Source organism: Macaca nemestrina, chromosome 14 (assembly GCF_043159975.1).
Source record: "Macaca nemestrina isolate mMacNem1 chromosome 14, mMacNem.hap1, whole genome shotgun sequence".
In the NCBI taxonomy this organism is placed as follows: Eukaryota; Metazoa; Chordata; class Mammalia; order Primates; family Cercopithecidae; genus Macaca; species Macaca nemestrina.
Window position 1 is genome coordinate 8,813,710 of NC_092138.1, and position 27,841 is coordinate 8,841,550.

General features: G+C 49.4%; 1 protein-coding gene across 10 annotated transcripts in view; it reads left to right on the forward strand.

Annotated features, from left to right (window-relative positions):
• The first annotated feature begins 369 nt into the window (after positions 1-369).
• Positions 370-27,841, forward strand: part of LOC105498809 (semaphorin 4D) — a 139,917-nt gene continuing 112,445 nt past the window's right edge. For 4 of the 10 annotated variants that reach the window (XM_071077573.1, XM_071077574.1, XM_071077575.1 and 1 more), the window contains exon 1: positions 370-527. The gene's annotated coding sequence lies outside the window, so the exon portion shown is untranslated. Of the gene's footprint in view, positions 528-22,049; positions 22,069-22,150; positions 22,168-27,841 lie in introns of those variants that run through there. The other 6 variants (XM_071077577.1, XM_071077576.1, XM_011771162.3 and 3 more) reach the window with 3 other exon arrangements.

The window sequence follows — 27,841 nt, forward strand, 5'->3', positions numbered from 1 at the left end:
GTGCTTGACTCAGCACAGACCAAGCCAGGGCTGAGGGATAACCCTCTGGGCCTGGCGGGGAGGCAAGAGAGATGGGAGGTGAGGAGGAAGGAGTGGGAAGCAAAAGTGGGAAGAAGGGGAGAGAGGTGGAAGAGTGTTACGAAGGTGAAGAAAGACGAGGAAAAAGAGAAGAGAGGAAAAGAGAGGTTGGGGGAGGGGAAGGAGGGAGGTGAACAGGGGCGAGGAGGAGGGAGGAGGAAGAAAGGGGCGGGGCCAGGGGAGGGAAGAGAAGAAGGGGGAGGGGAAGGGAAAGGGGAGGAGGCGGGAAGGGAGGGGGAGCGGAGGAGGGGCCTGCGCGCCCGCCCCGCGCCCTCCGTCCCCGCGCCGGCCTCCGCGCCCTCGCGCGCCGCAGCATCACAGTCGCCGCCGCCGGGCCTCCCCGCCGCCCCTTCCCTGGCCCGGCCGCCTCCCGCCGCCGCCGCCGCCGCCATTCCTGGCGCCCGAACTCGCCCGGCTGGGAGCCGCCGAGAGCAGGAGGCGCGCTCCAGGTAAGCGGCTGGGCTGGCGCGGGAGGGAGGGCGCGCGAGGCTGGGCAGGTGCGCTGGGGGCGGCCTGGACCCTCCGCGGAGCCCCTGCTCCACACCTCTAGGCTCCTCCCCGGACCCTCGGGGCCCTCCTCGAACCCCTGCAGGAGCCCCCTTCTAAAATCCCCCGGACCCCTGGACTCCTTCCTGGATCCCCCCGGGGCCCCTCCCGGGACGCCTCCCGGAGACACCTACCCGGACCCCTCCCTGAACCCCTCCGACCCCCTGAACCCCTCTGCGATCCCTTCCCGGCCTTCTCCCCTTCCCGGTTGGCTCCCCAGTCCCTGCGCGCAGGTGGCTCCCCTGGGCGCGGGGGAGCGGGGGCGCGCTGCAGACCCCGGCCAGGGAGGGGGCGGCGCGCTCGGCCAGGCCCGGTCGCGCCCCGGCCCGCCCGGTCTGGCCCCGCTAGGTCAGGCCTCGCTCCGGCCAGCCCGGGCTCCGGCCGGGCCCCCGCGGGCTTCTATTTTGGTTGCGGAGGCCGCGGCCCCTGTGCACTGGACCCGGCGCCGCGCACTCAGACAGGTGGGGCAGGTTGGGCCGCAGTGGTCAGGTCGCCGCCTTGGCAGTGAGTGCTGCAGCTGCAGGCCTCGGTTTCCTTTAGGGTTTTGGCTGCATTATTGTAGAACAACCCAGGAGAACCACAAGCCTTAGCTTGGGCTGCACCTGTTGCAGCCGCCTGGTGAGCTGCAAGGGGCTGGCTCTACTGGGGTTATGCCAGTAAAAACATGTAAAGGAGAATTGAGCTCGTGGTTGTCCTCTTTATTTATCTGGCTTCGTATTTTGGGGGATAGGTGCGGGCGTGGGTGAATGGGAGTCTGTAGGTGGGCAGTTTGCGTCAAAAGAGGCCTGGTATTGAGGGCTGTGTCCTGCTTTCCGGAACGTTTGCCACATGAAGTTGCTTTGCTTTTGTTTGGAAAACCTCACTGTGTTGAGCACATCCCAGGCTCGTGGGTGGCCAGGCCCCCGAAGGCCAAGCTGGACGTGGGGCCTGGGGCCAAGCATCTCACCCTGCTGCTCTGAGTCTTTTCAAATCCACCAGGCGCCACTGAACGGAAGTTTCCTTTCCTGGGGGTGAAGTGACACCAGTGGCCTGTCACCTCATACGTGTCCTAGGCCTGGGGCCTGCCTGCTGGCTGCCCAGGCGAGGTTATTTGGTAATGTTTACTGTGTCCCAGAAACAGGCAGCTCTGGCCAGTGCAGGGGCAGGATTCTGGTAGAGATGATAATGCCCTGATTGTCGTTTTGACAGTTGGTGTCTGTGTATATCATGTCTTGGTAGTCGTCAGCCAGAAGAAGAAAGCAGGCGGGCTCAGCATACCCTCCAGGGAGGCTGGGGTGGGAGGATGAGGGATGCGCTGGCCTGTTTCTGTGGGCAAAGACTGCCCCCCCAGAAGGCCAGACCTTCAGACTGAGAAAAGTGTACATGGTACACTCAGCAACTCAAACAAAGAAATAAAAACACATCACTGGTGCCAGGAGCAGCCCTGGGGTCCCAGGAGGGTGGGCTGCTCAGGAGTTGGTAGACGGAGGAGCTCAGTGGCTGTATGTCAGAGTGCAGACAGGCAAAGGCCACCGTGGGGAAGCCGAGCCCCAGCTGCCATGCTAGCCCAGGGTTTTGCAGCACAGCACAAGGGAGGCACTCCATGGGAGGGGGCCCAGCTCCTGACAAGCACACCCAGAGTCTGCTGAAAATGCAGCCTTGCACAGACCCTCTCTGAGAGCCGGGGGTCCTGGGCACTCAGCGTTTGGAGTGCAAGACCAGCGACCATGTTGCACTAGCTGTCCAGTGGGTCTGGGGCCAGGGAGATGTCCTTGGTGACATCATCCACTTGTGGACAGTCCTTTCCATGCGGACCACTGGAGGCAGGTGTTATCTAGAGCCACTTTCCCCACACCAAGCGGGTGCGTCCAGGCCAAAGCTTGGGAGTGCGCGCTAATGGCCGGCTTTGACTGAGGAGGGAGGGAACATCCGCGGCTGCCAGCACAACAGCAAAATCAATAATGCATTGCAAAGATCAATGATTTTCTCTATCTTCTGTGCTTCTGGATTGAGCCTGTTCAGGCTTCTGCCTCTCTTGGTTCCATTTCTGGTGGGGAGAGAGGGATGGGTGGGTCCAGGAGGTTGGTTGCAGATTCTCCTCCTGATCCCCTGGAGCCAGAGCTCCGGGGTTGGAGCTAGGACCCATGGGGGTGAAACTTGCCATGTGGAAATATAGGAATAAACGTGCCATGGGCTGACTATTGAGCTTAGTTGATGAGAGAAAGGCTGCTGCCTGCTGTTCCCAACCAGGGCAGTTATTTCTTCTTTGAACTTGGACGATTCTAGGAAGAAAACTGGAAGGTGAGAAGCGAGGTGGCAGAGGCACCTGGGATGGGTCCTCTCTTCCCTGGGCCAGGGTCCGCCCTGGGCTTGGCAGGTGCAGCTCCTCAGCCCTGCCCATTGCATCCCCATCCCTATCACTATTGCCATTCAGGGTCCGGGGCTGTCCTGGACGTCTCAGGGTGTCACTCAAGAGCTGAGCTTGTAGAGCAGGGGAGGAGCAGGCTCCCCTGCACACGACAGGGAGAGGTTTGCTGGGGACTTTGCTGTTGGGAGATGACATGGGAAAGCAGAGATTTATTAGGAGGAGATAGCTGCTGATTCAGTCAGGTGGAGAGGGTGTGCCAGGGCCTTCCCTGGAAGCCGGGTGGTGATTTCGGCACGCTAATTAAGGCGATCCTTAGGATAAGCAAATTGCTTTGCTGCTTGTGGCTCACTTTCCAGCTTCTGTGACCCTCCCTGAGCGAATTTGCCTTTACCTGGGGGTGTCGCAGCAGGGGCCCCAGCTTTCCACTGCCTTGCTGCTACCCCTGGGGCATCAACAACAGTCTGAGGGTGCAGAACCTCACAGCCACCTTCCCACAGCACCTGTGCAAGCCTCAGTGGGGGGTAGGCAGGGTCCTGTTATTTGGTCCAGAAGCTTCAGATGCTGCCCATGAAAGCAATGACTGCATCCCTGCCCTGGGTCACGTCTAAGTGGCATCCCAGGATTTCTGGCTTCCATCAAAGCCTGATCCAGAGCTGTCACTTGGATCGGCATTTGATCCAAGAATCACTCCTTCGAAAATTAGGCTATCGATGTGTCTCATGGACGTTTGTGGAGTTAAATGATGATTTTAAGGAATTCCTTAATCACTGCATTGTGGTTATGTTAGAATAATCTTCATCCTTTAGCGATAGATACTGGGTGTTCATAGATGAAATGGTGTTTGGGATCTGCCTCAGATCCGTGTGAGGTGGGGAAGCAGAGGGGATGAGGAGGGCGAGATGGTCTGAGTGGACAGTTGGGGTCTGGATGAGAGTGCCTGGGTTCTTTGTTCTGCTCTGGCTACTTCCGTGCACTTTGAAATTTCTCCATCATAAAAAGTTAATAATAATCGGAGATCTCCAATTCCTCCCTGTAAAACATGCCATTGGATTCTTTACTTCATGATGGCATCATTCAAAGGTTTACTTTAAAAGATGTGCCAATATATTAAGTAGAAACGTCACTCCTTAGTGTAGAGTATAGAGAATGTACCCTCTCCATGCACAAGTGCAGGCACTCAGCACGGAAGCCCATCTGGAAGGACACACACCTGGCATTCAGCAGATCATTATGGGGTGTGTGTGGCCTGGTGCCAGGCACTGCCCCAGGCTCTAGGGACACAGCCCCGAGTGGAAGCAGCACTTCACAGTTAGCAAAGGGTGGAGCGTGTGTGAATGTGAGTGAGTGTGTGTCGGGGGAGGAGAGGGAAGAGGAAGAGGGAACCTGTACTTTGTCTTCTTTTTGTACTTATGTGTGGTTTGTTTCTGTCACAAAGAATTATTTTTATAATTACAAAATGAATTTTTAAAAAGTGGTCTTCGTTAGGTCATATACTTTCCTCCGGCATTTTAAATAGAAGTTAATTTGGGGAAGTTCATGTTTCTACACATCTTAATAACAGATACATTGGCTTCCATGAGGCAATCAATGAATCAATAGTTATTGACCCTCTGAATATGTGCTTTGTGGGCTATGAAAGATAGAAGTCAATACGCTACTATCAGCATTGGGGGAGACAAGATTAAGACCCTGACGATTAAATCATAGGACAGTCCAGCCACCGAAGGGTCATCCTTACACTCAGTACAGAAATGAAGGCCAAGTCGGGTCTGGAGCCTGTGCCAGGGGGGTCCCCATTGCCGGCTGGCTAACCTGGACCTGGGGCTTGTTCCCGCATTTTACGTGGTGCCTTTGTTTTCTCTTTCCATTTAGGAGAGAATGTGTTAAGTAACCTAAAGCTATAGCAGAAACGTAAGTGGTGATGCTGCATGGAAGTCTACAAAGTAAAAAGTAGAAGTTGCTTAGACTTGTAACAGTTTTTGTGTTTTCCTGATCTGTTGCAAGAAATTAGAGTTGCTTGAGCAGCCAGAACCTAATTTGCCTTGATGTAGAATTTGGGTGTTTGCTGGGCCCTCCGATTTGTATGTGTGTTTTGATTTTGTTTGGAAGGACAGAAAGTTTCCCGTTAGGCCTGCAGTTGGCCCACTTGGTTCTCACTGTGAGTTTGGGAGCTTTTGTTTGTTGTTGCTCCTGACTGGTGTGTCCCATGTGCTGTGAGGGCACAGCCGGGTGCTGCAGCAGGGCTGTGGTGGGGCTCTGAGCCCTGGGCCATCTTTGAGGGCTGAGGGTCTTGGCACACATTCATTGTTGTGCTGCCAGGAGCCGCCTGCCTTCACGCCTGCACAGAACCACCCAGTGGGTGGATGCACATTCTTTTCCCCCATCTGGATCACTCTTATCCTGTATAGCCCCCTCCCTCTGAGGGCCCACAAGGAGCTGAGCCATCTGGGCGGGTCACAGTGCTGGCACCTTTGGGCCCTGGTGGGTGACGCTCCTGTGTCTTGGGTTCTCGACGTGAAGGAACTGCTTACCTTTCAGGGCCCTCCCAACTCTTGCACTTGTCCTTGTGATGAAGTTTCACTGCTTCCCCAGAAAACATGTATTGAATGTCAGTGATGGCTGGGGGTGCCGGGGGATATGGTCAAGTGGAGGGAGATGGGAGGCTAACGAGAGGGGAGATAGATAGTTCCAGGTCCAGCCGCTTGAGGGGCCAGTGGTTTATTGAGAGGGTGGTTGTGATTTAAAATCAGGTGGCCCCTGTGCCCTGCTGAGCCCTAGATGTAGGGGAGGTGAGGAGTGGTGAGGGGACACTTAGGCACACATGAGCAATGGCAGGAGGGCAGTGCGGGGCAGGCCTTGCAGGAGCTTGGGCGGCCTCCTCAGGTGGGAGGCAGGCTGATTCCAGGTGTTCTGCGAAGACGGAGCCAATAGGACTGTGATGGATCCCATGAGGGCTGTTGCAGCAAGAGAGGGGTCCAGGATGGCCCAGGAGTCTTGGATGGGGTGTTGGAAGGGTAGAGTTGCCATCTCTCTGAGGCTCGGGTCTGTAGGGGAGCAGTTGTGAGGATTCAGAGGGATGATGTGGCTCTCAAGAAAGTACAGGTGGGAGCCCTACTGAAGTGTCCCAGTGGAGGTGGGGAGGAGGAAGGTGGAGGAAGGGATCTGGAGTTTGGGGGAGTGCTCTGAACCGGGACCCTAATCTTGGCAATATATTATAGCTATAGAGATGACATTTTGAAAGGGAGTTTGGATGAGACCACTGGGGAGTCAAGGTAGATGGAGAAGAGGTCCAAGGACTGAGCCTGGGACAAGAAACCAAGAAGGTGTGGCCAGCAAGGTAGGGGAAAACCAGAGGGGTCCGAGGGCGTCCTAGAGGCCACATGCAGCTTGCGAGAGAGGGAGGGTGACAGTGGAGGCCATGAAGGTGAGAACCAAGGACAACCTGGGGTTTATCCACATGGTCTGGGATGATGGGCTGAAGTATGGGATGAGTTTCTTGAGAGAAGGAAGGAGGGGAATTTGGGACAGCAGGGCCCTTAGCTTTTTCAAGAATTTTGCTGCTGTGAAGGGAAGTGGGGAAGTAGAGAGGGATCATGGGCAGATAGGGCTGAGGGAGGCCCGCTTGGAAGGTTTGCATCCTGAAGGGAAGGATGGAGCAGAGCAGGAGGAAGCCGTGAGGTGGGCAGGAGGGACAGAGGCTGTCTGGGGCTGCCCCGTCGGTGGAGGGTCTCCACGAGCTGCTGTTGACTCTTGGTGTGTGTCGGGCCTCCTCTTGGCCCGGGGCCCACAGATGCATGGGGCTGTCCCGTCACTGGTGGACTGTGAGCATTTTCCTCATCACCTTAGTGAGTGCTGGCATTGTCTCCAGGCCCGGCAGGGATGGCCTGCATTTTGCCCGCAACACGGACTCTCAGTTCCACGTGGACTGAGCGCTGGAGGAATGGGAGAGTGGTCCCTGCACCAGCAGCACTGCACCCCTGGGAAGTGCAGAGTCTCCCTTGCATCTGGAACTGTGGGGTGGGACCGGCCATCTGTGTTTTTTTTGTTTTTGTTTTTTGAGACAGAGTCTTGCTCTGTCACCAGGCTAGAGTGCAGTGGTGTGATCTCAGCTCACTGCAACCTCTGCCTCCTGGGTTCAAGCCATTCCCCTGCCTCAGCCTACTGAGTAGCTGGGACTACAGGCACACACCACCACCCCCGGCTAATTTTTTGTATTTTAGTAGAGACGGCGTTTCACCATGTTGGCCAGGATGGCTCGATCTCCTGAGCTCAGGTGATCCACCCTCCTCGGCCTCCCAAAGTGCTGGGATTACAGGCGTGAGCCACAGTGGCCAGCTTCAGCCGTCTGTTTTAACAGGCTCCCCAGAGGCTTTTGAACTGCTGCCCTAAGACGAAGGCCTGCACTTGGGAGTGGGTGGGACAGGCCTGTGGGGAGAAAGTAGTGGTTCCCAGGTTGGATGCACCTTAGACTCGGGGTGTTTCCACATGGAGTCCCACTAGAGGCAATGTTGTCTTACTCAGTTTTATTAACATGAATTATGACAAAACACATTCACTTCAAATGCACAGTTAACTGAGTTTTGACACATGTATTTGGCAATGTGACTGGCACCGTAATCAGGATATAGACCAGGATTTGGTAAGCTTAGGCCTGCAGGTCAAGGGCGCTGAGCCAATTTATTTCAGAATCATCTATGGCTGCTTTTTTGCTATTGCAGCAGAGGTGAGCAGTTGCCACAGAGACTATATGGCCCTAAGAATCCCCCTAAATTCCCCTGTTGCCTCTTTTCACTCAGCCCCCTCTTCCCAGCAATTACAGATCTGCATAGATTAGATTATTATAGATTGGATTTATTTCTTCAGTACTTTCAAAGTGGGAGCATATATTTGACAGTTGTTCCTAGACTTGTGATGGGATTACATCCTAATCATAAACCCATCATTAAGTTGAAGATATCCTAAGTCAAAAATATGTTTGATACACCTGACCCACCCAACAGCGTACCTTAGGCTAGCCCACCTTCAGTGTGCACAGAGCACTTCTATTAGCCTACGGTTGGGTAGAGTCATCTAACACAAAGCCTTTTTTATAATAAAGTGTTGAATATAATCTATTGAATGCTGCACTGACAGTGAAAAGCGGAATGGTTGTGTGGATACTCGCAGTACCATTTCTACTGGATTCGAATGTCTTTCACACCATTGTAAAGTCGAAAAATCATAAATGAAACCATTGTAAATGGGGGACCATCTGCATACTCTTTGTGTCTAGCTCCTTTCACTCTGCATAATGTTTTTTTTTTTTTTTTTTGAGACTGAGTCTGGCTCTGTCGCCCAGGCTGGAGTGCAGTGGCCGGATCTCAGCTCACTGCAAGCTCCGCCTCCCAGGTTCCCGCCATTCTCCTGCCTCAGCCTCCCGAGTAGCTGGGACCACAGGCGCCCGCCACTTCGCCCGGCTAGTTTTTTGTATTTTTTAGTAGAGATGGGGTTTCACCGTGTTAGCCAGGATGGTCTCGATCTCCTGACCTCGTGATCCGCCCGTCTCGGCCTCCCAAAGTGCTGGGATTACAGGCTTGAGCCACCGCGCCCGGCCCACTCTGCATAATGTTTTTGAGATTCTTACATGTTGCTGTGCATACCAGCACTTCATATCTTTTTATTGCTGAATAGTTGGTGGACATTTGAATTGTTTCCTCTTCTGGATTATTGTGAATCAAAGTGCTGCGAGCTACAGCTCAACAACAAAGACAGCCAGTTAAAACATGGGTAAATGTGTCAGCACAGGTGATATATACAAACGGCCAATAAACATGTGAGAAGGTGCTTAACATCATTAGTTGTTAGGGAAATGTGAATCAAAGCCACAGTGAGATACTACCTCGCACCCTACTAGATTTAATTAAAAAAAAAAAAAAAGTGGGGAGGGAAATAACAAGCGTAGGTGAAGTTATGGAGAAATTACAACCCTCATACACTCCGGATAAAAATGTAAAATGGCGTAGCTGTTTTGGAAAAAAGTTTGGAGATTCCTCAAAAAGTTAAATACAGAATTACCATATGACCTAGCACTCCTGCTCCTAGGTGTGTACCTAAAGGAACTAAAAGCAGGGACTCACACAAAAACTTATATGTGGCTGTTCATAGTGGCACTATTCCAGTAACCAAAGGACGGAAACCCGAATGTCCAGCAGTGGATGAATGGGTAAGCTAAATGTGGTATATTCATACATGGCCCGTGATTCAGCCATAAAAAGGAATGAAGCACTGGTACTGCTACAATGTGAATTAACCTCAAAAACATTATTCTAATTGAAGGTAGCCAGGCACAGATTAATAGCTGCATATTATATTATTCCATTGATATGAAATGTTCAGAATGGGCAGATCTTTCCAGACGGAAAACACATTAGCGATTGCCAGGGGCTGGGAGGTGGGGAAATAGGAAGTGGACACTTAATATGCATTGGGGTTCCTTTTGAACCCCAATAGAACTAGATAGTGGTGATGGTTACGTAACATTGCGAATGTACTAAATGCCACTGGATTATACGCTTTACAATGGTAAATTTTATCTTACGAGTATTTTACCACAATAAAAAATGATATAAGAAATGCTGTGAGTATTCGTGGGCAAATCTTAGCGTGGACATATGTTTTTATTTCTCCTGCGTAATTACCCATAGGTGGAATTACAGGGTTTCATGGTAAGTAGATGTTTAACTTGATTGAAAATCTGGCAAACTGCTTTCCAAAGTGGTTGTATCATTTTACGTTCCCACTGCTAACGTATGAGGGTTGCAGTTGGTTTACATCCGTGCCAACACTTGCTGTTGTCAGTCTTTTTAATTGTAGCTATTCTAGTGGAAATGTGGTAGTGCTGTATCCGTGCAGTTTTAGTTGAGCATCTTTTCATGTGCTTATTAGCTATTTGTGTATATTCTTTTGTGAAGTGTCTGTTCAGATCCTTTGATCACTTTTTAATTGGTTGTCTTCTTGTATGTGAGTTGTAAGTGTTCTTTACATATTCTCGACTCAAAGCCTTTGTCAGATACTTGTATTGCAAATATTTTCTCTCAATCTATGGTTTGCCTTTTTATTAGTTATATCTTTCAATGGGCAGACTTTTTGGTTTTAAGTTGTTTTAATGGTTTGTGCTTTTTGTGCCCTATTTAAGAAATCTTTGTCTAACCCATAGTGATAAAGATTTTCTATGTTCTCTTCCAAAAATATGGTAATTGTAACTTTTATGTTTAGATCTGAGATCCATTTCTGTTGGGTGTGGTGGCTCACGCCTGTAATCCCAACACCTTGGGAGGCCGAGGCGAGTGGATCACCTGAGGTCAGGAGTTTGAGACCAGCCTGGCCAACATGGTGAAACCCCGTCTCTACTAAAAAATACAAAAATTAGCCGGTGTTGTGGCGCACATCTGTAATCCCAGCTACTCGGGAGCCTGAGGCAGTAGAATTACTTGAACCTGGGAGGCGGAATTTGCAGTGAGCCGAGATCATGCCATCGCACTCCAGCCTGAGTGACAGAGCGAGACTATTCTAAAAAAAAAAAAAAAAAAAAAAAAAAAGACCTGGCCAGGCGCGGTGGCTCACGCCTGTAATCCTAGCACTTTGGGAGGCCGAGGCGGGTGGATCACGAAGTCAGGAGATTGAGACCGTCCTGGCTAACACGCTGAAACCCCATCTCTACTAAAAATACAAAAAAACACGAAAAATTAGCCAGGTGTGGTGGTGGGTGCCTGTAGTCCCAGCTACTCGGGAGGCTGAGGCAGGAGAATGGCATAAACCCGGGAGGTAGAGCTTGCAGTGAGCCAAGATCGCGCCACTGCACTCCAGCCTGGGCGACAGAGTGAGACTCCATCTCAAACACACACACACACACACACACACACACACACACACACACAAACACACAAACAAAAACACCAAAGATCTATGATTCATTTAGGGTTAATTTTTAATGGAAAGAGCTAAGGAGTGAGGTTCCTTGTTTTACATGTGGACATCCAATTGTTCTCACACTATTTGTTTTAAAATAAAAAACAACAACAAGCCTATTCTTTCTCCAGTGAATTATGTTGGTACCATGTTTGTAAAGTAATTGGCCATATCTGTGTGCCTTTGTTTCTGGATTCTGTTCTGTTCCATTATGCTTGTTCCTCATCGGTCCCAGTACCACACTGTCTCTGTAGTAACTCCTGAAGTCAGGTAGTGTGACAATTTTACTTCATTTTCAGAATTGTAGTGTCGATTCTAGATCCCTTGCATTTTCTTATATACTTAAGATCAGTTTGTCAGTTTCTACAGCAAACCTGCTTGGATTTTGGCTAGAATTTTATTAACTCCTTAGATCAATTTGGGAAAAAACATTCTAACAGTATTTGGTCTCTTGACCAGTGAGCATGGAATCTCCCTCTATTTTCATCTTCCTTAATTTCTTTTAGCTGTGTTTTATAGTTTTGAGTGTACAGGTCTTGCACATGTTTTATCAGATTTACTCATAGGTATTTCGTATTATTATACGTGGATTTTAAAAATTTTATTTTCCAGTTGTTAATTGCGATATATAGAAATACAATTGATTTTTTTATATTTTTTGTTTATCCTGTGAACTTTGCTAAGTAGCTATTTAAGTAGCGTTTTTCGTAGTCCCTCAAGATCTTTCATATAGATAATTCTGATGATTATGAATAAAGACAAGTTTCTTTCTTTCCAGTTAGAATGCCTTTTACTTCTTTTTCTTCTTTTCTTTCACTTCTAGGACCTTCAGCACAATGATTACTATAAGTGGTAAAAGTGGACATTCTTGCCTGTTCCCAATCTTAGGAAGGGAGAATTTCAAGTTTTTTTTTGTTGTTGTTGTTGTTAAATATGATGTTAGGTAGAGATATGAAGTGCCTTTTACCAGGCGGTGGAAGTTTTTTAATTTGTTGAGCGCTTTTATCATGAGTAGGTGTTGAATTTCCACATATACTTTTTCTGTATCTGTTGAGATGATCATGTGGTTTTTCATTTGTTGTTTGTAAATATGGTGAATTACAGTGGTTAACTTTTGAATGTTAAATTATTCTTGCATTTGTGGCACAAATCCCACTTGGTCATGATGTATCCTTTTTATATATTGCTGGATTTGATTTGCGCAATTTTATTAAGGATATTTGTGGCTATATCACGAGGGATATCATTTTCTTTTCTGGTACTATCTTTGGTTTTGGTATCAAAGTAAAGTTTGCCCCACACAGTGATTTGGGAAGTGGTTCTTCTTACTATTTTTGAATAGTCTTTGTAGGATTGGGCTTGGCCTGTCCCCTCCCCTCCCCTCCCCTTCTCTTTCTGGAGACAAGTCTTACTATGTTGTCCAGGCTGGAGTGCAGTGGTACAATCATAGCTCAATCATAGCTCACTGCAGCCTGGACTTCCTGGGCTCAAACAACCCTCCTGCCTCAACCTCCAGATTAGCTGGGACTACAAGCATGCACCACTATGCCCGGCTAATTTTTCTGAATTTCGGCAGAGACAGGGTCTCACTATGATTCCCAGGCTGGCCTCGAACTCCTGACCTCAAGCCATCTTCCTGCTTTGGCCTTCCAAAGTGCTGAGCTTGCAGGTGTGAGCTACTGTGCCCAGCCTATCTGGGGTTTTCTTTATGGAGAAGATTTTAATTATGGGTTCAATTCCTTAACATAGGACTATGAAGATTTTCTGTTTCTGTTTGAGTCAGTTCTGGTTATTTGTGTGATTTATTGAGCTATAATTTTATATACAGTGAAATCTTTCCTGTTAAATGTACCATTCTGTGAGTTTTGGTTAATGCATGTGGTTTCGGTAAATATAACCATCACTAAATCAAGGTATGGAAAATTTTCATAACTCCAAAAATTCTCTCTTGTGCCCCTTTGTAGTCAGTTTCCTTTCCCCAGACCTAGCAACCACTGACCTGTTTTCCATCCCTCTAGGCTTTTCCAGAATTTCATATAGAAGGAATTATACAGTTTGTAGCCTTTGAGTCTGGCTTCTTTCACTCAGCATAATTGTGCAGGTATTTGAGCAGTAAATAAAGCGATCAGATCTGTGTCTCAGGAGTAACTCTGGCATTTCAGAGTGATGAATTGGAAAGACAAAGATTGGAGACAAGGGGAAGAAGTTATGGGACAAGAATGCTAGATGATGTTCATGGTGACCTTGTTATAAATGATATGCCAAACGCTTTCTGTCCGTCTCATGGAATTCTGACCACAGTCCTGTAAGACTGGGTCAGTTCTTCCCTCTCGTTTATAGGTGAGAACAGAGAGAATAAGAATGTTATTCTTGAAGCTGCTCAGCCAAGAAGTGGTGAAGCCAGGAGTTGTGATTCGGTGCTCTGTACTGAGGTCCAGCATCTAATGCAAGCACCAGGAGGTGGCAGTTGGTTAGTGGTTTTTTTTTTTGTTGTTTGGAGACGGAGTTTCGCTGTTGTTGCCCAGGCTGGAGTGCAATGGCGTGATCTCAGCTTACTGCAACCTCTCCCTCCCAGGTTCAAGTGATTCTCCTGCCTCAGCCTCCCGAGTAGCTGGGACTACAGGCATGCGCCGCCATGCCCGGCTAATTTTGTATTTTTAGTACAGACAGGGTTTCTCCATGTTGGTCAGGCTGGTCTCGAACTCCCGATCTCAGGTGATCCACCCGTCTTGGCCTCCCAAAGTGCTAGGAATACAGACGTGAGCCACTGTGCCCGGCCTAGTTAGTGTTTTAAAGACTTTAAAGGCGCGTGTACCCTTTGGCCATTGGAGTCTGAATGAACTAGACATTTAGTTTATTTAAAGAATCATGAATGTTAAGAAGCATTTATTGAAAAGGGTATTTCTCAGTGTTTTTAAATAGAAAATCCAGATATAACCTGGGCAGCTACTGACAGTGAAATAGGCAGGAGGTGCCATAGTCACACTGGTCACTCTTTAAAAATCGAGGGTAAAATATGCCTAATGGGATGAAAAGTCAGCATAATACATCATGTGCTAAGAACAGTTCGTGAACCAACATGGCACGGCAAGGACTTGTAACTGCCTAGAAAACACTAGACTGTCCAAAATGCGACTCAGATGTTTAGTTGATGATGTGCCTTCTGTTTTCTCCTTGGTGCTTGTCTGCATTTTTCTGATTTTCTGCAACAATACTTGTTATGGAAATCACAAAGAGAAATACAAAGGAAAAGGTTGAAAAATGTAGCTCTAGAACACACACACATACACACACAACATACTACACATATGTCCCCCCACCACACACCCAGTACACACACACCAAACAACACACACATACATATCACACCACACATACCCCATTCCACACACTACACACATACCCCCCACACCACACATACCCAGTATACACACATTACACACACACCCACCACACAATACATCCACACACCATACCACATACCCCCCATACCACACACTTCACACATACCTGCCACACCACACACACAAAACATACAACACATCCATCCATACACCACATCACGTACCACACACTCACACTACACTACCTACACACACCACACCACACACACACTACATATACACTGCATACATACACCACACATCACACCATGAACACCCCATACCAAATATTACACACATACCCCCCATGTATACACACACCATACACGTACCTCCCCACCCCACACACCCACTCCATACACACCACACACACTACGTACACCCACCACGTGGTACATACACATACCATGCCACACACACACAAAAACACACACAACACATACTGTACACATGCACACCACACACACCACACATCAAACCCCACACGTAACACCACACAGTCATATGCTGCACGTGCCACAGCACATACAGCGCACATGCACCCAATATGCATCGGAGTCTTGAGAGCCTTGCACACTTTTCCTAGACTGGTCATGTGTGCTTTGTTCCCAGAACAGGTGAGTGTTTTGCAGCTTGCTCCGCTCCTAACGGGCACGCAGGCAGTGAAGCCAGCTGGCCCCTTGCTTGCCTCTCCCAGACACAGCGCAGCTGCAGGTGGGCGTGCAGGGCGGGGTGACCGCAGCATCCTCTTCAAGGCTCCAGTTCCTGGGGGAGCCTGGAAGTCCTTCTGTGCCTGCCACCTTGTGCGTGGCCTCAGTGGGGCCTACCCCCTTCCTTACTGGGGTTGTCCCTCAGTGGTTGTTGGGGGACTGTAGGACTATTAAATGAGATGACTCCTGTAATAGCCCTTCTTGCCCCTGTTTGAACGGAGATGCACGTGGAATTCAGTGTCATCAGAGAGGTTTCAGTGCATGGACCATATTGCTAAAACATTTTTTATGACAATACAAAAGCTTCCTGACTGTCAGGAAGCCTGGCTGTGTGGGTGTCTCATGCCTGGCTGGCTTCAGGCATTGACAGTGACCCACATGTGTTTTATATTGTGAGGCAGCACACACACAAACACACGCACACACATACGCACACACATACACAGAGCACACAGATACACACATGCCACTAAAAGTTTTGCTCACAACAGCCACCCTTAACTGTCTATGACACCCCCTGCTATTTTTGTTTGATTGTATTTGTTGAAAAACTGTGTTTGCAACCCCTAGATTGAGAAATACTGACCCCCATGTGACATCCGGCCCTATGTGTGACTGCATGGAAATGTGAAAATTTTAGCATGAAGTCAATATGTGTACATACACTATGTATTATTATCTTATTTCTCACGTTGGCTGACTTTGACCGTGTACTCCTGTACCGCTTGATTTTCCTCTCAGTGAGGCTAATCCCCGCATTTCTGGGGCTGGGCATGCCTTACAGCCTTAGGGCTGGTGTTGGACCGCTAGCCCGAGAACAACAGGGCAGGAAAACTGGGTCAAAGCAAAGCTCTTGAGCAGGCAGAATTGGATATCTGGCTTGTCTTTGAATGCTGAGGGCAGTGGCTTGGGTTTCAAATGTGGAATCCTGTGAAGCTGTCCAGCTCCCTTGGTCTCGCTTGTAAGCAGCGGCTACGTCCTGGATGTTCTGTGGGGCTGAGGTCTCTCTGTGTAGGGACCTGCCATCCTCATGTTCCAGTTCCTTCCACAAGAGCGCAGTTGGAGCAGGGCTTGGCTTCTGCCAGCTTGGCAAGACCAGAGAGGTGGTGAGAAGGCGATTTTTAAAATAGACACCAGTCGCTGCAGGACCTGGAAACAAGCCTTTGGGGAGATACAGACTCCATTTATTTACAGGTAACCGCTTTGTGACTCCAGCCAGCGGGCACAGGTTTTATTTCAACTGGAAGAGAGTGTCATTTAATAATGAGCACATTTAGAGCTGCAGAAGGGGTAGATGGCTTAGCACAGACGTCTCGCGGTGGAAATGAAGGAGCCCTGAGAACACAGACACGCTCTCTCCCCTTTCTCTTTTCTCAGTGAGGAGACCATGCTCAGGCCATAGTGGCATTCTCTAAGTAAGTGGTGGTGTCATCCGGAGACTTCCACTGAGACGTTTTGTGTCAGGACTACTCTGAAGCCTTTTCCAGCACTTGTGTTGTAGTTACTAAAGACGGAAAAACACTTTGCCAAGCACAGCCTTATTCATGAATTGTGTCAGGCCGGGAGTCCATTGCTGCTGGTGTCACCCTCCCCAAACTGCTGGGCTGGGGGCCTCTCCTTGCTGCTGGAGGAGGCAGAGCACGGCTTCTGCTGCACAGGAGATATTTGCTACAGTGCAGTTATCCTGAGCTTTGCGGGGCTTCCACTGCTGGGTCTGCGAGGCTTCCCTGAGGATCAGAGCTGTTGCTGATGCCTGTGTAAATCCTAACAAGTGTGGCCCGTGCTGTTCTTTGCGTTGTGACCCTTCCAAGTGCTTGTCTGATCAGAGCTGATAATGAAGAGCAGATTCCATGGTCTGAGACTGTGGCCTCGTGGTCATCAGAGTGACCCAGGTGTGGCCTGCTTGCTGGCCTTGCTGGTGCACCTTCTCTGAGGATGTGTCCCAGGAGGACAGCAGGACACAGCCAGCCAGTGGATGGTGGACGTTGCAAGTGCTGTGACCGGTGTGAGCTGGTTGGTCCTCAACTGGCTTCGCTGCCTTCTTGGACCAGCTGGGTCGGCCCCATGGCCCACTGCTTTGCGGTGGATCCCCTCACCCGTCTGGGCGGTGACCCCTCTCCCTGCCTCCTTTCCCCTCTTGGAATCAAGGGAAGGTCATCGACAGGAAGCAGCAGCGGCGAAACCTTCTCGCCCGGTTTGCTGTTTTCATCTTTCCATCTCCTCCCTTCTGCAGTGAGATATTTGCAGAATTTACTGTGAAACACACCTAGCTTCATTGTGCAGCCCTTGAATCTTCACAAATGGAGCCAGCCGTGCGATGCCCGCGAAGAGGAGCAGAGCACAGGGGCCCTGGGCCCTCCTGCTCACCACTCCCCAGCTGATCACAGCACAGGTTAATCTTGGCTGGCTTAACTCTGTGTGCCTTGGATTCTGCAGCACATCCTTGTGTGTGTCACTCAGCATCTGTCTGTGACATTTGGCTTGAGCTCACCCAGGGTCTTCTTCTCTTGCCTTGCCACCTCATATTCCTGTGTGTGTCTGCCACAATGTAGGCACATTTATATCTGCCACGGGTGTCTGTGCTGCCCACTTGGCTTCCAGTTTGAGGCTGTTAGGAATGAGACTTTGAATGTCCTTGTGCACAGGCTGTGTTTTAGCTTTTTATTCTCCTTTCAGGACACCAGGGGCCCTCCAGTTCTTATGGCTCCACTTCCTGGGGCAGGTCTTGTCTCTGTGCTGGCACCTGTGGTTTAATTTTGTTTCAGACTTCCTACATGGCACCCTGTTTCCAGCCCTGCTCTGAACCCTCTCCTCTGAGAAGGGGCCCCTGAACCATCTCCTGCTGCTTGCTGATAGGCCTCACCTCCCTCGCTGGACCCTTGGGGGTCTCTCCAGCTGTGCCCTCTGTGCATCCCCCCCCACCGCCACCTGCTCACCCAGGCCAGGTGGGCACGTCCCTGTCATTCCTAACATGGTGTTTCTCAGCTTCACAGTTTCTGTCTCTGGCTGCACAGGGTCCACTTAATCTGCTGCCATCTACCCCTCGGAGAGCGTGCAGTGCCTGCCTAGTGTGTCCCAGGTTCTGGGATGGCAGTGAGAGGTTGGGGGTTGGAGGAGAATGGACAGGATGTGTTACTTTTAGCAGGAGAAGGGTGTGTGGATGTACCAATAGGGGATACAGGGGCTTTGAGGGGATCTTGAGGGTGAGGCTGTCCAACGAGGACGGGGCTGAAGTGTTGAAGTCACAAACACTGAGTTAGAATTCAGAGCAAATTGGAAACAGCTGGTGGCTGAGCTGGGCAAAAAGCTGTAGTTGTTTTTAAAACATGGTGGCAATTCTCGCCATTGCTGTCACTGAGATGCAGGGTGTCTGTCCCCTTGCCGTGGATCTGGGTTACCTCCTGACTGCCTTGATTGGTGGAATGTGGTGGGTATGAGGCTGAGTGACCACCAATGTGGCTTCCCCGTTGTTCACCAGGATGCTGGCTCTGGGAGCCCTGTGATGCCAAGGAAGGAGTTGGCCCTGTGGTAGCCATGCTGTGAGGAAGCCCAAGCTCCACGGGCAGCCATGGGAACTCCAGTGGGCAGCCCTGGTATTCAGTCCCCTCCACTTAGGACCCTGATAAGTGAGGGGACAGGCCTTCTAAGGACTGTAGCCCTTGGTAATTAGGTATGTCAGCTTTAGTGTCCTTGGACATTGGAGCAGAGATGAGCTGACTGAGGCTGGGACCCGCTGAGGCTCCTCACCCACAGAATTGAGAGTGTAGTAACATGTTACAGGCTGCTGAGTTCAGGGTAACATGCAACACAGCAGCAGTGACAGGAACAAAAGCGGTGGCTGCCCAAGAAGGGGGAAGGAAGGGCTTTGGGGTGGGGTGGGGGACGAGGGGGCCGAGGACTCAGGTTTTGGGTGGGAGAGTGGAGTGTGAACAAAGGGAAGACCCCTAACAAGGGTGCAGTGAGGATGATTCATTTCATCTCATCCCACACATTTTCGTAGTCTGTCTATTGGGGGCTTTCTTGCTTCCCCTGTAAATGAACCATGAAGGGAATAATCCCTTTTCATAGGAGCACAGGGCACACAGGGATGAATCTCTTGTAGCTGCCATAAGAAGTACCACACACTGGGTGGTTTCCAACAACAGAAATTTATTCTCCCAGTTCTGGAGGTCAGAAGTAAAAATCAAGGTCTCAGCAGGGCCACGCTCCTCTGAGGTGCTAGGGGGGCCTCTGTCCTGCCTCTTCCCTCATGTGTGGCCCCTGTGTCCCTTGGCTTGTGACACATTGCTCCAGTCTCTGCTCCAACATCACATGGTGTCTGCATCTGTCTTTCCCTCTGAGTGTATCTATGAGGACGCTTGTCCCTGGATTTAGGGCCCACTCAGATAACCCAGGGAGATCTCATCCCGAGATTCTTACTGACATCTAGAAAGACTGTTTTTGCAAACAAAATCGCATCTCTTCAACCTGTTACAGCACACAAGAAGGCAATTGAAATACTGTGCGGGCTGGGCTGGTGGCCCTGGTGGGCGGGGACGGGGCTGGCAGGCTTTCACCTTCTCCAGGATATATTTCAGCAGGGCTTTATCAGCAGGAAAATGGAAACCACGGCTGCTTTTAGCCTTTGTGGGAAGCTATAGAAATAAGAGTACAGTGGAAACTCTCTGCTTTGTAAAATAACTTCATGTTGACTCAGAGGGGAAACAGGAAAGGTGCCTTCTATCTTTTTTATGCAAGTTTTTCTCTCTGTCGGTGGGACCTTTGCTTTTAAGGAGTGTTTCTACAAGAATACTTGTTGGATATTTAGTGTGAACAGGAAGTAAGATGTGCTGACTAACTTTTCCATTATTTTAATGGCATTTTTATTGCTCAGAAAACGAAGACAGAAAGCAAAGAGTGAACGCTTTCATTGTGCTGGGTAAACGCCATTAACAACCTGCCTTTCTGAGTTTTTTCTCCGCGATTCTCAGATGCATACACATGCGTGCATGCATAAGTACACACACATCCATAGAGGGGGCGTTTCCCCAAAGCCGTGGTCATGCCACGCAGAGGTATGCACCTTGTTCTATTCGCTCACCACTGTGTCATACATGTGTATGTTCTGCAGTGTGCTGCGAAGCCATGTGTGCCCTTGTGTGTGCCGTGTGTCCCTGGGGCCTTCAGTGGAAGTCTCTCCCGTCGGTCACACCCTTGACGGTTTTCTTTGATGTGCATTACTCCTGTCAAGGCATTGGTTAGCAGGATATGTGATGGCCCCTGTGAATGGTGGAGCCCAGAAAAAGAAATTGGCAGTGTTTGTAGTAGGCCATGTGTGTGTGTGTGGGGTGTATGCATGTATGTGTGTGAATGTGTGTGGGCATTTGTGTGCATGTGTGTGTGTACGTGCATGTACCTTGTGCATGTATGCGTGTGTGTGTGAGTGCCTGCCTGCACGTGTGTGCCCATAGGTTCCAGAATAGCAGTGCACAGCACGCTGGTGGTCCGCCTTCTGGGAGAGTTTCTTGGATTTAGGAGTCTTGTCATTAGGAGGCTTACTGAACTTATTTTACGGAAGTCTTAGTTGTATTTTTAGCCAAAAGATAAAACTCACCCCACTCTCCTGCATGCCTCCAGCTTGTCTAAAGTGAAATGGCCTGGGGAGAATTCGACATGGTAGTACAGTGGTGTGCTGTGTTTCTCTAGGGTCAGATATGTTGGCTTTCCTATCCCTGGACAGGTCAGCCCAGTGTCCCAGCTAGATACTGTGTATGTGCCCAGACCCTTCACAGACATGACTTTTTGTTGGTGCCATGTGGTCATGGGAGCTTCCTTCCACAGTTAGGTTCTGCTCCGAAGTGGGGGTTGGGGGCATCTCTGGAGCCTGGCATGATACCCTTGCCATGTCCCTGATTGATTGTGTCAGTCAGGGTCCTCCAGAGAAATGAAACTAATGGGTATGTGCGTGCGCGCGCGTGTGTGTGTGTGTGTGTGCGCGCGCGCGTGTGTAGGCATTACAAAGAATTACCTCACCCGACTGTGGAGATGCCACAAGTCTACAATATACAGCAGGCTGGAGACCCAGAGAAGAGTTGCAGCTTGTTGGAAGGCTGTCTGGAGGCAGAACTTTCTGCTCTTCTCCTTGGATGAGAAGCCTCTGCTATTCATGCCTTCAACTGATTGGACAAGGCCCATCCTCATTACAGAGGGTCATTTGCTTTACTCAAAGCCTCTGCTTTAAATGTTGATCTCATTAAAAAATAATGCCTCCACAGAAGTATCAAGAATAATGATTGGCCAGATATCTGGGAACTGCGGCCCAGCCAAGTTGACCTGTGACGTCAGCCATCACACTGGTCAGTGTCCCCAGTGCGTGGGCCCTGTGGTGGGCTGTGTTTTCTAAACCAGTGCGGGCCCTAGGTAAGGTGTGTGAGCTTGCTCAAGTTGTATGGTACGAAGGTGTTGCCCTGCTTTTGGAATCCTGCCCCAGAGCAGGCAGGGCTTGTCATTCTTGCCCAGAGATCACCAGGCCAGCATGAGGTGGCCGAAGATTGGCACTTCTCATATTCTAATGGCCTTGTGCAAGCTGCACTCACACCTCAGCCGACCTTCTGCTTCTTAGGACGGTTGCTTCATTCCGGTCACCACTGGCCCCCTATTTAAGCATCAGTAATACCTTAGGTGCCTCTGGGGACCATTCCTGTTGTCTTCCTTCCAAAAACGACTTCATTTTCCTGTCAAAATGTGACATGGCTTGGACATGCTAGAGGCATTTATCAGCAGAAAGCCTGAGAGCTCTGCCTCCCTGATATTTTCTTTTTCTGGGAAAAACAATGTTTGTGCAAGCTGTGGTCATATCATTGTTTGCCGCTGTCTGTGAGCCTGCTGACGTTGGCCTCCTGTGTGCCTGGCGTGCTCTTATCAGACCTGTGTGCCATCCTGTGAATTCTGCCATCAACAGTCACAGTGAGGCAGGAGAAACACAGCCTGGTGGTCCAGGGCAGGCTCGGTCTGGACTGGATGGGAGCTGCCTGATGGGTCAGGAGGGGAACGCAGAGGAGCGCCAGCTCCAGGACTGGTAAAGGTGGCTCTTCTCTTCCTTTTCCATCAGGTGCAATGTTGGAGTGAATGAATGATTGATGGGTGAACACGTGAGAGAGTGGAGCTGGTCACAGAGGTAGGAAGGACTCAGGTCACTGGGCATGTGGTGGGAGTGGGGAGCTGAGCCCATGCCAAGGCTGTGACCCATGGACCGGTCCTAGTGTGGTTGGGCTGGCAGGAGTGGGTGTTTGTTCCTGGGACTGGTGGTCAGCGTGCGTCCCTTCCCTGCTTCTCGCTGGCTGAGGCTCAGAGAGGTGACACCACCAGGATCTGGGGACCCAGCAGGCCCCTTCTGGCTCCCAGGTAGTGGGGACATGAGTCTCAGTCCCGCCCGCTTTCAGGCCCTTGGGGCTTCCTGCCCAGCCTCTGTGACACTGGTTCTCACAAAGCCAGGTCTTTCCTGGCAGCCCAGGATGGCCTCCAGGTTGTGCTAGTCTGTCCTGCAGCTGCAGGTTCTGCACGTTTTCTCATCCTGCACCGCGACCCTTTCCCCCAGGAGAGCCTCCTCCGAGGTGGGCCCGGAGCTGGGGAGAAAGAAGGGTCTGGTGACCACATGGTGCCAGCAGGGCAGCTGGGAACCCCTGCCTGTAGCCCCGGGCACCCTCCTCAGGTTCTAAAACCAGAGCTGCTGCTCTCAGAAGTGCTTTCTGGGACTTTTCAGGGTGGGACACCAGGGGCCTCCGCAGCAGGGACCCCCATTGGAGGGGCCGACAGTCACAGACTGGAGAGCAGAGTCTCCGGTCTTGACCCCAGCTTGACCTTCTTCTACGGAAAGGCTTGGCCAGGAGGAGCGTGGTGGTGTGGGAAGAATCCGTCTGGCTTTTCTCTCTTTGAGGACATGTGTCTGTCAGGCAGAAGAGGCTTGGGGGACGGTGGCTTAATATTTCATGTTTTAGCCCTTGTCCTCTTCCAGGGTGGGCTTGAAAATGATAATGAAGTGTACACACTGAAAAAACAAAAATCACCGGCGGGTTCTGAAGCTCAGTCAGGTTCTGAAGGTGAGTTTTAGTGCTCTAGTCATAGAGAGAGAAACTCATGTAAACACAGTTTACGCAGGCTATTTCGTTGCTGCTTTCGTCTGTGTATACAAAGGAACATAGCTAGTAATTAAGAACATGGAGGCATTTGGATCTGTTTATGTTTTATTTGTCCAGTGTAATCTTTGTGATGTTCTTATTTGGATTCGAATGCTAGTGATTTCTAAACTCAAGCACAAACACAGGGTTTGAGCGAAGGTTAATTACGGCTAAGATGCTTGCGATGCACAGGGCTGGGTAAATGAGTCAGGCTGTGTTTATCTTCGGGGTTTATTGGTGCCAGGTGTTTAGAAGCGGCAGTTTGGATTTGGACATCTTTGGAGGGAGGTTTCTTGGCAATGAAAGGGGGAGGTGGGAGGACTTGAGCCCAGAACTTGGTGCCACGCATCAGCAGAGTGGCTGGAACTCCTTTGGGCTGGGATGGGGATTGTGAAGGCAGCCCTCGGGGGATCCAGAGTGCTGCTTTGGGCGTGTACCTCCTTCTCTCTGTCCCACTTCTCTGGGGGATGCCTGGGGAGGACCTGAGAAAGGGGACTCAAATTTCTGTCACTGATTGACCAGCCTGGAGTCTCTGTAGCCCTCTGACTATCTGCCTTCACTTCTTTCCTCTTTTTGTTTTGTTTGTTTTGTTTTGGTTTTTGAGGTGGAGTGCATTGCCCGGGCTAGAACGCAGTGGTACAGTCTCGGTTCACTGCAACCTTTGCTTCTGAGGTTCCAGTGACTCTTCTGCCTCAGCCTCCCAATAGCTGGGATTACAGTCGTGTGCCACCATGCCTGGCTAATTTTTGTATTTTTAGTAGAGACGGGGTTCACCATGTTGGGCAGTCTGGTCTTGAACTCCTGACCTGAGGTGATCTACCTGCCTCGGCCTCCCAAAGTACTGGGATTACAGTACAGTGAGGCACCGTGCCCAGCCGTTTGTTTTTGAGACAGGGTCTCATTCTGTCACCCAGGCTGACTCCCTGCAACCTCGAACTTCAGTCCTCCCATGTCAGCCTCCTGAGTAGCTGGGACCACAGGTGTGCACCACCATGCCTGGCTAATTTTTAAATGTTTAGTCTACGAAAACCTCATCTAGACCTCTAGATGAGGACTTGCTGTGTTGCCTAGGATGGTCTCAAACTCTGGGGCTCAAGCAGTCCTCCTGCCTTGGCCTCCTAAAGTGCTGGGATTACAGGCATGAGCCACTGCACCCAGCCTTCACTTTTTTTAATGTTTGGGTCAGCTCCGAACGGAGCACTGCTTGCTCAGGACCAGGATGTTTTGTTGTTGTTGTTGTTATAGCACAACTTATATATTTCAAAATGTAGTATCATTTACAATATCTTAGGAAAAGTGGCAGATATCTTACAGTATCTTAAGTTGAATGAGCGCTTCCTTTCCAATACTTTATTTGTTGAGACAGGGTCTTGCTCTGTGGCCCAGGCCAGAGTGCAGGGTTGGCTTACTGCAGCTTCAACCTTGTGGGCTCAAGCGATCCTCCCACCTCAGCCTCCTGGGTAGCTGGGACCACAGGCGTGGGCCACCACGCCTGGCTAATTTTTAAAAAAATTTTTATAGTGATGGGGTCTCACTATGTTGCTCAGGCTGGTCTCAAACCCTTGGGCTCAAGCAAACCTCTCACCTGAGCCTCCCAAAATGCTGGGATTACAGATGTGAGTCACCATGCCCGGCCCTTTCCAGTACTTTGAGGTCTACATGATGTATCTAGAAAATTTACTACTGTGGGAAGTGAAGACAACTTCAGTTGAATGGGGGAAAAGGGGAGGGGCCTGGGGTTTGTCCTTCATGCAGTTGAGGAGTTTTATATATTCTGTAGACGTCATTAAGCACCGACATCATTAGGCCCCGAAGCTCTTGCAGGACAACTTTGCTATATGAATTCCGCCGTTTTGCTAGCGCTGATTCGGCTCTCGGGTCCACCATGCCGTTAGGACCGCTGAGTCCACTCAGATTAATTTTTGTCACAAATCTTACAGAAGGGGGTGTTTCTCAGTGTTTAGGTCCACGTTCTATTTTAAGGCTGTATATTTGGCTTTCATAAATTGTTCTTGAATGCCCAGTGATCATCCCTGTCCATCTTGTGAGTGTCTTGTCTCCATCATCTTCTCAATCCCAGCTGACTTTGCCATCTCCTCCTCCTTTCTGGAGAACTCCTCCTTCATCGAGCTCTTACAACAGTCAGAAATTGTGAAGGACTTCTATTCCCCCCCTTGGTGGCTGCCATCTTGTGTTCTTTACCCCCTACCAGTGCCCTCACCCTTGGGATGTGGTTTACTTACTTTTCAGTTACCTCTTGTGGGAAGCAAAGAGCATGACTTGCTTAAATTAAGGCAAAAGGATTGTAGAAATTGACCCAGGACCTCTGTTCCACATTTAATCACAGAATTAGAAGCCCCTATTCCTGTATGCACCTGAGCCGGCGTGCACCCGAGCTGGCGTGCACCTCAGCCTGTATGCACCTGAGCTGGCGTGGACCTCAGCCTGTATGCACCTGAGCTGGCGTGGACCTCAGCCTGTATGCAGCTGAGCCGGCATGCACCTGAGCCGGCTTGCACCTGAGCTGGCGTGCACCTCAGCCTGTATGCACCTGAGCTGGCGTGCACCTGAGCTGGCGTGGACCTCAGCCTGTATGCAGCTGAGCCGGCATGCACCTGAGCCGGCTTGCACCTGAGCTGGCGTGCACCTCAGCCTGTATGCACCTGAGCTGGCGTGCACCTGAGCTGGCGTGGACCTCAGCCTGTATGCAGCTGAGCCGGCATGCACCTGAGCCGGCGTGCACCTGAGCTGGCGTGCACCTGAGCCTGTATGCACCTGAGCCGGTGTGCACCTCAGCCTGTATGCAGCTGAGCCGGCATGCACCTGAGCTGGTGTGCACCTGAGCTGGTGTGTATGATAAAGATTGTGAACATCTGACACGAAGCACAGCAAGCTATTGACAGTGATGTTATCTAGAGAGTGTGGTGGGGAACGACTTTAGCTTTTTGCTTTTTGAACTCCTTTTATTTTTAAACAAATACAATTTTCTAAATCTATTCTTGTGGAAGAACATGAGTTTTTAAAATTGTGGTAAAATAAACATAAAATTGATCATTTTAACCATGTTTAAGGGTATAGTTTAGTGGCATTAAGTACATCCTTATTGTTGGGCAGCCATCACCACCCTCCATCTCCTGAGGTTTTTCATCATCCCAAATGGAAACTCTGTACCCATTAGATAATAACCCCCCAGCCCTGATTCCCCTTTCTGTCTGTGTGACTGACTACTCCAGGGACCTCCTATAGGTGGAATCATGCAGTGTTTGTCCTTTTGTGTTTGGCTAAAAATAAAGGTATTTTGAAAGACATTTCAATCAAAGTGGTGCAGTCATTTTATTTTGTTTTTCCTTTGCCTCTTAAAATTAATACACAGTAAGAATGATTATTTCAGTATGCATTTCTGTGAGTTTTAAGACATGTGCAGATGGTGTAACCACCACCACAGTTAGAATACAGAGAAATTCTATCCTCCAAAAAAACTCCCTGTACCTTCCCTGTATAGTCACACCCCACCCCGCCCCCCTGCCCAATCACTTAGAACTGCTGAGCTACTCTTTGTTCCTATAGTTTACCTTTTCGAGAATGTTATATAATGGAGCCACGCAGTACACAGCCTTTTGAGATTGGCTTCTTTCACTCACCACAGTGCCTTTGAGGCTCATTCAAGCTGATGCAGGTATCAGTAGTTTGTTTGTTTTTTTGGTCCCTCAGTAAGTCCATTGTCTGTTTAACAGAGCTGCTGCAAACATTTGTGTATGAGCTTTTCTATGAACACACGGTTTCATTTCCTTTTGATAAATGTCCAAAAGTGGGATTGCTGGGTCATATGGTCCGTGTGTGTTTATCCTTATAAGAAACTGCCCAAATCTTTTCTAGTGTGGCAGTACAATATTATAGTCTCACCAACCACGTCACTCTGTATCCTTACCAGCACCTGGTATTGTTAAGTTTTTTTCTTAAGTCATTCTAATGTGTATTTAATGTGCTCATTGTGGTTTTAATTGCATTTCCTAGTGGCTAATGATGTAAAACATCTTTTCATGTGCTAATTTGCCATCTGTGTATCCTCTTTGGTGAAGTATCTGTTGAAGTCTTGCTCATATTTTAATTGAGTTGTTTATTTTCTTGATAATTGAGTTTTGAGACTTCTTTATATATTCTAAATACAAGTTCTTTGTCAGATATGTGATTTGCAAATATTTTCTCTCAATCTTTAGCTTGTCTTTTAATTCTTTTAACAGCATCTTTCACAGAGCCAAACATTTTAATTTTGATGCAGTTCACTTTGTCAATTTCCCAAATATTGATAGAGTCCTTAGAAATATGACCAGTTTTATGTTGATCTTGGACCCTCTGACTTTGCTTAACCTCACTTATTAGTTCTAAGAACTTTTTTGTACAAAAAGAAATCCTTGGAATTTTCTACATAGGCAATCATACTATCTGTGAATAGCCCATTTTATTTCATTCTTTTCAATTTGTGTGCCTTTCCTTTCTTTTTCTTCCCGTTTCTTTAGCCAAGACTTCTGGGGCAATGTTGAGAAGTAGTGAGAACACATCCTTGCCTTGCTTCCGACTTTTGGTGAAGGCATCTCTCTGTCACCATGAAGTATGATGTTAGCTGTGAGTTTTCCATAGATGCCCTTTGTCAGGCTGAGAGAGTTCCCTTCTAGT